The sequence below is a fragment of the Loxodonta africana genome, chromosome 24 (assembly GCF_030014295.1).
Source record: "Loxodonta africana isolate mLoxAfr1 chromosome 24, mLoxAfr1.hap2, whole genome shotgun sequence".
Classification (NCBI taxonomy): Eukaryota; Metazoa; Chordata; class Mammalia; order Proboscidea; family Elephantidae; genus Loxodonta; species Loxodonta africana.
In genome coordinates, this window is record NC_087365.1 from 29361208 (window position 1) to 29370902 (window position 9695).

At 46.1% G+C, this 9695-nt stretch overlaps 1 non-coding gene across 1 annotated transcript; it reads left to right on the top strand.

The window, feature by feature from the left end:
- Positions 1-4930: 4930 nt before the first annotated feature.
- Positions 4931-5037, top strand: LOC111751136 (U6 spliceosomal RNA). Its single transcript, XR_002786224.1, has one exon. It is a non-coding gene; the product is annotated as a U6 spliceosomal RNA (small nuclear RNA).
- The last annotated feature ends 4658 nt before the right edge of the window (positions 5038-9695 follow it).

Below are 9695 nucleotides of genomic sequence, written 5' to 3' on the forward strand. Positions count from 1 at the left end.
TCAGACAAACAGGAGGCAGCTGCAGGATCCAGAGTGAGCAAAAAAGCCAGAACATCTGCTTCTATTCGGATGCAGTCCACACCCCCAAGGAAACTCCCTTTCAACTGATTCGCTACTCACAGCAGATTCCATGATGGAAGTGATCACATATAAACACTGAGAATCATGGCCCAGCCAAGTCGACACATAATATTGACCAACACAGGTAGGCTTGCATCTGCACCCATAGTTCCATCTGTCATCAGAGGAACTGCCTGGAGGTGAGGCTGGGTGGGACAGTCAGGGAGCACTTCCCCCGCACCCATCATCAGATGTTTATTAAATAGCACATGTTCTGGGTAGAGCACTCTGCTGGGTTCTCTGGGGTTACAAGGAAGTAGGAGATGGATCTACCCTCAAGAAGGAAGCCACAGTCCAGTTGAAGACATGTGCTGCAAGCAAATTGATGAAGATTTATGAAGGGAAGATTCTGGTTTTACATCAGTGTTCCTCAGTGGAGGTGCTCTTGGCATGTAGTGTGGAAAGATTCTGAGTTGTGTGGATAGTTGGGTGGTTGCAGTAGCTTCCCTGGACCTTACGCTGTGTAGGTAACACGCCTCTCCTCCCCTGTTAACAAGGCCACCTGAAATGCACCCACACCTTTACAGATGCCTTCCAGAATTGTCTGGTTCAGAATAGTTGATTTTAAGTAGAGAGGTTGTTCAGGAACTTGCTTATGATTTTCTAAATTCTAACCTTTATTAGTTTAGGTCACCAGAGTAACATTCAAAGATCCTATCTTATTTTTCCGAAATTCTTTAATAAAAATTATCTAACAACAAAGCGAAAGAATTTTGCACTGAGCATACTCACTACCTAGATTCTACTGTAAACATGTTGCTGTGCCTGTTTATCATATATCCATCCTCAAGGCCCCTGGGTGGTGCAAACAGTTTGTGCTAGGCTGTTAACCGAAAGGTTGGCAGTTCAAACCCGCCCAGCGGCTCCATGGGAGAAAGACTTGGCGATCTGCTCCTGTAAAGATTACAGCCTAAAAACTCTGTGGAGCAGTTCTGTCGTTGGGGTCGCTATGACTCTGAATCTACTTGAGCACCTATATCAACAACAGACCAATCAAAACCCACCCAGCCCCCAGCCCCCAGTGCTGGGTGAGGGCCCCCAAGCACCTGAGCCCCTGGGTGCAGGCAGGGTTCAGTTATTGAAGAAGCAGGGGTTCTGCTGTGGGTAGGCCCAACTACTCGGACCAGCTGGGACTGGTTGGCTTAGGATGCTACCAACTGTACTTTCTTTTCTTTCCTTCGTTGTTTTATTTTTTAAAAACCTGATGGTTATATTCACAGCCCTAGAACTCAGGAAAATTTGTTTCTAATTCTGCTTCCAACCTTTACTACAACTTAGACACCGAACTACTCTGAATTTTTCCATTCCTTAAATAGACTTGGGATGGGGGAGGGGTACGGGTGGTGGGCCACGGTGATTGGATGAACTTTAAGATACCTTTCAACTCTAAAATTTTGATCATTTGAAATTTGATGATCCATGTAAGAAAAATTTTGCCATTGCAGCCACTCCCCCCGTAAACAGACCATGATGACGGTTTAACTGCAAAAAAGCACCCCATCAAAGCCCTCTTGTTTGAGGAAATGGCCAGCCACAGACAACCCCTTGCCTCTAGCATTGAACAATCCTTCCTCTTTTGAAATGTCCCCCAACTACTGGCTTGCCCCTTGCAGCTAACCAAGGACTGCCAAATGTACTTGAAGACTTGTTCTCCCATAGTCTCCCACAGAAGGCTGGCCCTAATGGGACATTTGCCAAAAGGACACTATCTCTGTGTATACTCCACCACCTTTGAACCCTGCTGAAACTAAAGCAATACGGAGTGTTTCCTTGCACAAATTTATCAGTAAACAGCTTTTGTTGATTTTACTTGGACTTAACTTTTCTCTCTTACACCCATAAGTGTCTGTAAGAATTCTGCCCTAAACACATACCTCATGCTTCCCTGGATAAATGTGGGTTCACTTCGGTTGACAAACTTGGACTACGCTTGGCTTGAGGAATCATGGAGAAGCTGTAGTTTGGGGATTCTCGTTCAGTCCACTAATTAAATTCAGTGAATTAATGAGGGACAGCTGACACCAAAAATGGATTAAAATGTGAAGGGCAGCATTCCCCTGGCTTCTGCTCAGGGTATCGAATGAGTTCTTCCAAGTTCCATGTGTGCAGAGGGCAGATCCATTACAGACCCTTCCAAGGCTGGACTTGCCCCAGCAGCTGCCCCACTGGGCACACAGGACAACAGCTGTCAGCTTTTATTAGGAAGGTAGAAACTTAGGCCAGTGGATGTGGAGGAGTGGTACAGTATTGGATCTGTCTGCTAATTACCACTGTAGTTTTTCCTATTTCAAAATTTGTCTATTTCTTAAAGTACTATATGCCTAAGATTTAGGAAAATCGGTTAACAGCAGAATATTTTTATGGTGCATCATCGTCCCTCTAGTCAATGCTGTTGAAGGTGTTGGGAATACAGGATATGAGAGAGAAAGGCCCTGCCCCCAAGGACCACACACTATAGGGAAAACAAAAAAAAAACCAAACCCACTGCCATCAAGTCAATTCCAACTATCAGCAACTCTATAGGACAGAGTAGAACTGCACCATAGGGTTTCCAAGGCTGCAGTCTTCGCACAGACTGCCACATCTTTCTCCTGCAGAGCTACTGCTGGTTTCGGACAGGCAGCCTTTCCGTTAGCAGACAAGCGCTTAACCACTGTGCCACCAGGGCTCCTTACATTCTAGTGAGGGAGATCCAAAACAGATGAGCAAATAAATAATGTCGGGTACCTGGAGCCTGAAAGCAGTAAGGAGGGCGAAGTAACCAAGTGAAGGCCTGGAGGGAAACCTCTAGGCTAAGGGAACAGCAAATGCAAAGGCCTTGTGGGGTGACAAGTTTAGGGTGCTGGGAAACAGCAGGAAGACCAGTGTGGGAAGAGCAGAGGTGTGAGGGACAGAGTTGGGCAGGGGCCATTTCAGGCTGGGCATTACATTATCGGTGTGAGTGTGACAATGCCATTAGAGAGAATTTAACAGGGGAGTGATGTCTGATTTGTTTTTAGAAGACTCCTCTGAAAATGAGAATGGACTGAAGGAGGTCATAAGCTAGTCTCCAAAGATGGTCCCCAGTAATTCTTCCACTCCCTTGAATCTGGACTGGCCTCCTTAGATCATTAGAAGGCAGTGGAAGGGATATTCTGGGACTTCCCAAACCAGCCCTTTTGAGGACTGGCAGCTTCTGCTTAACTTTTGCAACTCCAACTAACTCATGGGCCCAAGCCACACGGAGGCCACATGGAGGAGAATCGAGGCTCCAGACTAACAGCTCCAGGTGAGGATCCAGCCGACTGCCAGCACCAAACATCGACCAGGTGAGTGAGCCATCTTAGACATTCTGCCCAACTGAGCCCACAGATGACCACAGCCCCAGCCATGAACAGCAGGACCACCCCACCCAAGCCAGGAAAACCACAGAATTGTGAGATTTAATAAATTGATTTTGAAGTGGTTCGTTTCACAGCAGTAGATAGCTGAAATGGGCAAAGTTGGAAGCATGACCCAGTGAGTCGACTGTTGGGATCGTTTAGGCAGGAGATGATCGAGGCTTTGACCAGATTGCTTGAAGTGAGGGCGGTAAATGGTCATATTCGGGACACACACTATCAGTGCAGCTTTCAGGCTGGGACTGTGAGAGAAAGAGTTACAATAGAAAAGCCGCAGCTCCCCACCTGGCCTCTCCTCACTCCGTGCCACTGCTTACAGACAGCCACTTTAAATTCTTAGCCCTATGTCTAGGCACCACCATATTGCACCAACCAGTCCTCATACTATTACTTCTTTCTTCTCTTTTCTGTATTTTAAGCAAAGGAAAAAAAAAAAAAAGTGTATGGAAAGGACCTTCTTAACACAGAAACAAAATCTCAAAGACATAAAGGAATTTTTTTTTTTTAATTCTTACTGTGCTTTAAGTAAAAGTTTACAAATCAAGTCAGTCTCTCATACAAAAATTTATATACACCCTGCTATATACTCCTAGTTGCTCTCCCCCTAATGAGACAGCACATTCCTTCCCTCCACTCTCTTTTTGTGTCCATTCGGTGAGCTTCTGACCCCCTCTGCCCTCTCATCTCCACTCCAGACAGGAGCTGGCCACATAGTCTCATGTGTCTACTTGATCCAAGAAGCTCACTCCTCACCAGTATCATTTTCTATCCCATAGTCCAGTCCAATCCCTGTCTGAAGAGTTGGCTTTGGGAATGGTTCCTGTCTTGGGCTAACAGAAGGTCTGGGGACCATGACCTCTGGGGTCCTTCTAGTCTCAGACCATTAAGTTTGGTCTTTTTATGAGAATCTGGGGTCTATCCCACTGCTCTCCTGCTCCCTCAGGGGTTCTCTGTTGTGTTCCCTGGCAGGGCAGTCATCAGTTGTAGCCGAGCACCATCTAGTTCTTCTGGTCTCATGCTAATGAAGTCTCTGGTTTATGTGGCCCTTTCTGTCTCTTGGGCTCATAATTACCTTGTGTCTTTGGTGTTCTTCATTCTCATAAAGGAAATTTTTAATGGATGTGACCACCTAAAAATACAAGCCAAAAACAAAACTTCTGCATCATAAAAGATAACATAAATAAAGCTTAAACATGAGCCAGAAAAGGGAGAAAATATTTGCAAAATATAACAAAAATTTCATGGACTAAGTATGCAAACAATTTTAAAGAAAAAGACAATCTAATAGAATATAGCATTAAGCTGTTACAAGAATTTTCCATTTTATTGCTCTGTCTTGATTGGTCAGTTTTTGTGATGTCATTCTCCAGTTAGCATGCTGGGGTCTCTTCACAGCCTGGTGGTCTCAGAGTTCCAAGAAGATGAGATGCGTGCTTGCTTCGGCAGCACATATACTAAAATTGGAGCAATACAGTGAAGGTTAGCATGGCCCCTTTGCAAGGATGACACGCAAATTCGTAGAGTGTTCCATATTTTTCTGTGAAAAATGTAACTAATGTCACTGAAAAAACTGTAGAAATTGTTAAATGGGAACTTAATTTGCTGTGTAAACATTTATCTAAAATACAATAAAATATTTTAATTAAAAAAAAAAAGATGAGAAGCTGCAAAGCCTCGACCCCAGAACTCACACGATGTCACTTCTGCCATGTTCCATCCATCAAAACAAGTCACAAAGGCCAGCCCAGATTCAGAGGGATGAAGAAATAGATTCCCATCTATTGGGAGAAGCAGCAAAGTCGCATGGCAAGGTGGCGGGGATTCACTGGGGACTGTTCTTGTAACTACCTCACAATGTCTAAAAATGCTTCCTTCAACCCTCACGGTGGGTTGTTTGGGCAGGAATATTACTCTGAATTGACGATGATCCTCCCCAGGAATTGAGGCGGTGCTGCATTGTCTTATAGCTTCCAGTGTTGCTGTTGAGAAAGGTGATGCCATTTGGATGCCTGTTCCTTTATTCTTCTCTCATTCCTCTTTCATTCCTTTCTGAAATCTTTCAGGGGCTTCTGCTTATCAGAGGTATGATGAAATTTCATAACGTGACCTCAGGGTGGATCTTTTTATTGTTGTTTCTTTTATTGCCCCACTTCTGCCGCCTCCTCTTCCTTTTTGTCCTTTACTGTGCTGAGCATTCAGAAGGTCAGTTTTCATTTGGAATCATACGTCCTCCGGTTTGGGAGTTTTTCTTATACTGTTTCTTTGACGTGTATTTTCCAAAATATCGTTTCTCACAAAAAAATATTAGAAGAGTGGAGTTATTTGACATTTTTGGAAATCCGCTTAATGCCTGGCTAATAGGAGACAGCTAAGTTCTGCGTTCTCTGCTTCTGCATTCAGGGTGTTGCAATATGTTGTTTTAGCTGAAGTATATGAGGAAATTCCAGCTGAGCACATTTGAAAAGGAAGCGTGTGTCTGAACAGATAGGACAGGAATCAGTGTAACTAGAAACCTGGCAACCAGCTATCGATTTTAGGACTAAATGGGAGATACTCAGTCATCTTTTTTGAAAAGGATATATCCCACCTTTCATTGATACTGGTAGAAAACAAAACTGCCTTTGTTTCCCTGTATAAAAATCACTTGGCACTTCATTTGTAAGTCTGAATGTAGAAGTTTGTGAAGAGAGCAGTCAGAGAAGCCATGGATCCAATTTGCAGATATAACTAACCAGGAGAGAATGCATGGTGTCAGATCACCCTCAGGTAGTCTGCCGAATCGCCATCTCAAAGTGTACTAGCTGCCTGGAGTAATGTACTTCCTCCATCAGGGATCTGAGTGCGTGGATTGGACAGAAGACAAACCTTAGAGAACTTGAGCATGGCGGTGAGGCTCTTTAGTGAGGTACTCAACTCATCATAAGCCACCAGCTATTCAGCATGGAGGGATGGCAGTAGGTACATAGGACCACAAGCGGGTGGTTATTCTTGCATCCAATGAACAGTGTGTCCGTAGATTCTGTGAGATTGCAGTAGCTGGTCATCAGAGGCTATGGATAATCTTCATATCTGCTTACCCACAATAGAAGTTGTATCACTTTCCCTTGGTCCTGTTACTAACTCCTAGGACATAAACAGCAGTATGAGACCAAGGTTACAAACCACTAAAATTCCAAACCACATGAAGAGCATGACTGTTTTCCATGTACTTTGGTCCAAACATGTGATTAGTAAGTAGATCACAGCAGATCAATTCTGGTAAATCGAGACAAAAGCATCCTTTTACTCGGGAATCGTGTTATCCTACCCAGGCCTTGAAATAGGTACTAAGTGATGGATCAAAATTTTTCCTGTCTTTAGTGCTGCTATGACAGAAATACCACAAGTGGATAGCTTTAACAAAGAGAAATTTATTTTTTCACAGCCTAGGAGGCTAGAAGTCCAAATTCAGGGTGCCAACTTGTGATAGTTAAGGTTGTATGTCAGCTTGCCTGGGCCATGATTCTCAGTGGTTTGATAGTCGTATGATGGTGTGATCATTTCCATGATTTGATATTATGCAGTCACCTCCATGATGGGATCTGCTGTGAGTAGCCAGTCAGTTGAAAGGAAGATTCCTTGGGTATGCGGCCTGCATTGAATATAAGTGGATATTCTGGCAAGGTTTGTGAGCTTTTGCTTATTCTGGATCCTGCAGCTGACTCCTGTTCATCAGATCTCTGGTTCTCGAGACTTAAGTTAGCAGCTTACCTGTGGTCTTGCCTGCCAATCTTTGGGATTAGTCGGTCTTCAAGGCCTGTGAAGAGGAGCCCTGCTCTCCTACCTGCCGATCTTGGGTTCGCCAGCCCCTGTGGCTACTTGTATCAGGAGAAGCCTCTATTCTGACCCCCGGACTTGGGATGTTTTAGCCTCTACAACCACGTGAGCCATTCCCTTGATATAAATCTCTCTTTCTGTATATATTTATATACTTTACTGGTTTTGCTTCTCTAGAGAACCCAGCCTAAGGCACAACTCCAGGGGAAGGCTTTCTCTCTCTGTCGGCTCTGGGGAAAAGTCCTTGTCATCAGTGTTCCCAGACTGAGGAGCTTCTCAGTGCAGGGACCCCAGGTCCAAAGGACATGCTATTCTCCAGGCTCTTGTTTCCTGGTGATAAGAGGACCCCCTGTCTCTCTGCTTGCTTCTTTGTTTTATATCTTGGAAGAGAATTGGTTTAAGACACAACCTAGTCTTGTAGGTTGAGTCCTGCCTCATTAACCTAACTGCACTAATCCAACCTCATCAACATCATAGAGATAGGGATTACTATACAGGAAAATCGCATCAGATGACAAAATATTGAGCAATCACACAATACTAGGAATCATGGCCTAGCCAAGTTGACAGATACTTTGGGGGGACACGATTCAATCCATGACAGCAACCCTTTGTGTTTCAGAGTAGAGCTCTGCACCATAGGGTTTTCAAGACTATGATGAAGGGACGAACATAGGATCCATTATGGGGCCCTCTGTGTGCTCTGGGCAGACAAAACCTCCCCAGCTGACCCTGAATGTGGGCAGACTCTAAACACCTCCCAGTCTTCACAGGAGAGCACCCCAAAAGGAACATGACCTTTCCTGGCATGCTTGATGCATATGGGGAAGCCCCCCCATGAAAATAAGGAACCCAGAGTCTGGCAGGGTGAGCTTGGGAAAACAGTTATCCAGGTTAGTGGAAGGCTGGAAATGGAAATATTGACGCTTCAGAAACCAAGTGATCCAGCCTTGATAAACATTGCTTTACAAGGAAGTGCCTACATTATTATGTATGTTCTTGTGGAATGTGATGGAAGTCTGAGTGTGAAAGACTTTGTGGCATAGCAAGAATTCAGCCGTCCTTTCAGCTCTGGAGGGACCCTATCTACTTAGAGAAAACCAAAAAACCAAACTGTTGCTGCTAAGTTGGTTCCTAGTAGCAACAACTGTGAGGCCCGACAAGGAGCCCAGGGGAAAGCAGGAGCAGCAGCAGCATGCTCTGTCTCTTCTTGCCCTGTGGACACTTTAGTCCCTTAGATCTGCACCCTGGGCGAAATCCATGTGAACCGCAACAGTGTGCATTTGAATGTGTGTGTGTGTGCGTGCGCACGTGTGTGCTCTTCCAGCCAATCTGGCAGCCCTGCAGCCCTGCAGTGGGAATCAGGGAGCAGAGGTTCCAGGCAGAAAATGAGGCTGCCTTTTAACCAGCCTTGGCTGCAGCACAAGGAGCCCTGGTGGCACAGTGGTTAAGCTCTCGGTTGCTAACTGAAATGTTGGTGGTTCACACCCACCCAGCGGCTCCCTAGGAGAAAGGCCTGGTGACCCGCTTCTGTCAAGATTACAACCTAGACAGCCCGTTAGGCCGCTCTCTGTTACAGGGGTCACTGTGGGCTGGAGTGCACTCAGCGGCACCCGACAACAGCCAGCTGCAGCTCAAACCCCTGGGCGTGAGGTGGCTGAGTGATAGAAAGGAAAACAATGTCACTTAGGGCCCCAACCCGGTGCTAGGGGGCCTCTGCGACAGCTGGACAGTGGGAAGGTGTTTCTGTACTGGCTGGGAAAAGGGGCGGCCACGGTGGCAACCATGAGGCAACTGCAACGGCAGGGGTTGTTGGGGCACTGGATGTCGGCCCCTCCCTGGGAGAGGCCCTGGCAGGGCACTGAAGGATTACCTAAGGTGCAAGGGGAGTCCCTGGGTGGTGCAGGTGTTCAACGCTCTCAGCTGCTAGCCAAAGGTTGGAGGTTGGAATCCACCCAGAGGCGCCTTTGAGGCCTGGCGATCAACTTCCAAAGCCATTGACAATCCTGTGGAGCACAGTTCTACCCTGACACACATGAGGTCTCCATGAATTGAAATTGACAGAAACTGGCTTAAAGTGCAAGGACAGCCAGGTAGCTGGAGCAAGGGAGGGGTGGCGGTGCAGGTGAGGCAGGCCCGGCCCAGCCCGGACCTGGGTTTGACTCAGAGAGTTGCCCAGGGTTGGAGCAGGCATGCCTTTGTCCTTTGCTTCCACCGCTAGGCCTGACATCTCCGTCCTCCATCTGAAGTACAGAGAAGGTGTGACTTCCCTAAAGACACACAGCATGTCATAACTGAGGTGGGGCTAGGACTCAGAAGCAGGGCTCCCTCAGTCACTCCATCACTCACCCTCTTCTGGGGATGGCCAAGGGTGACATC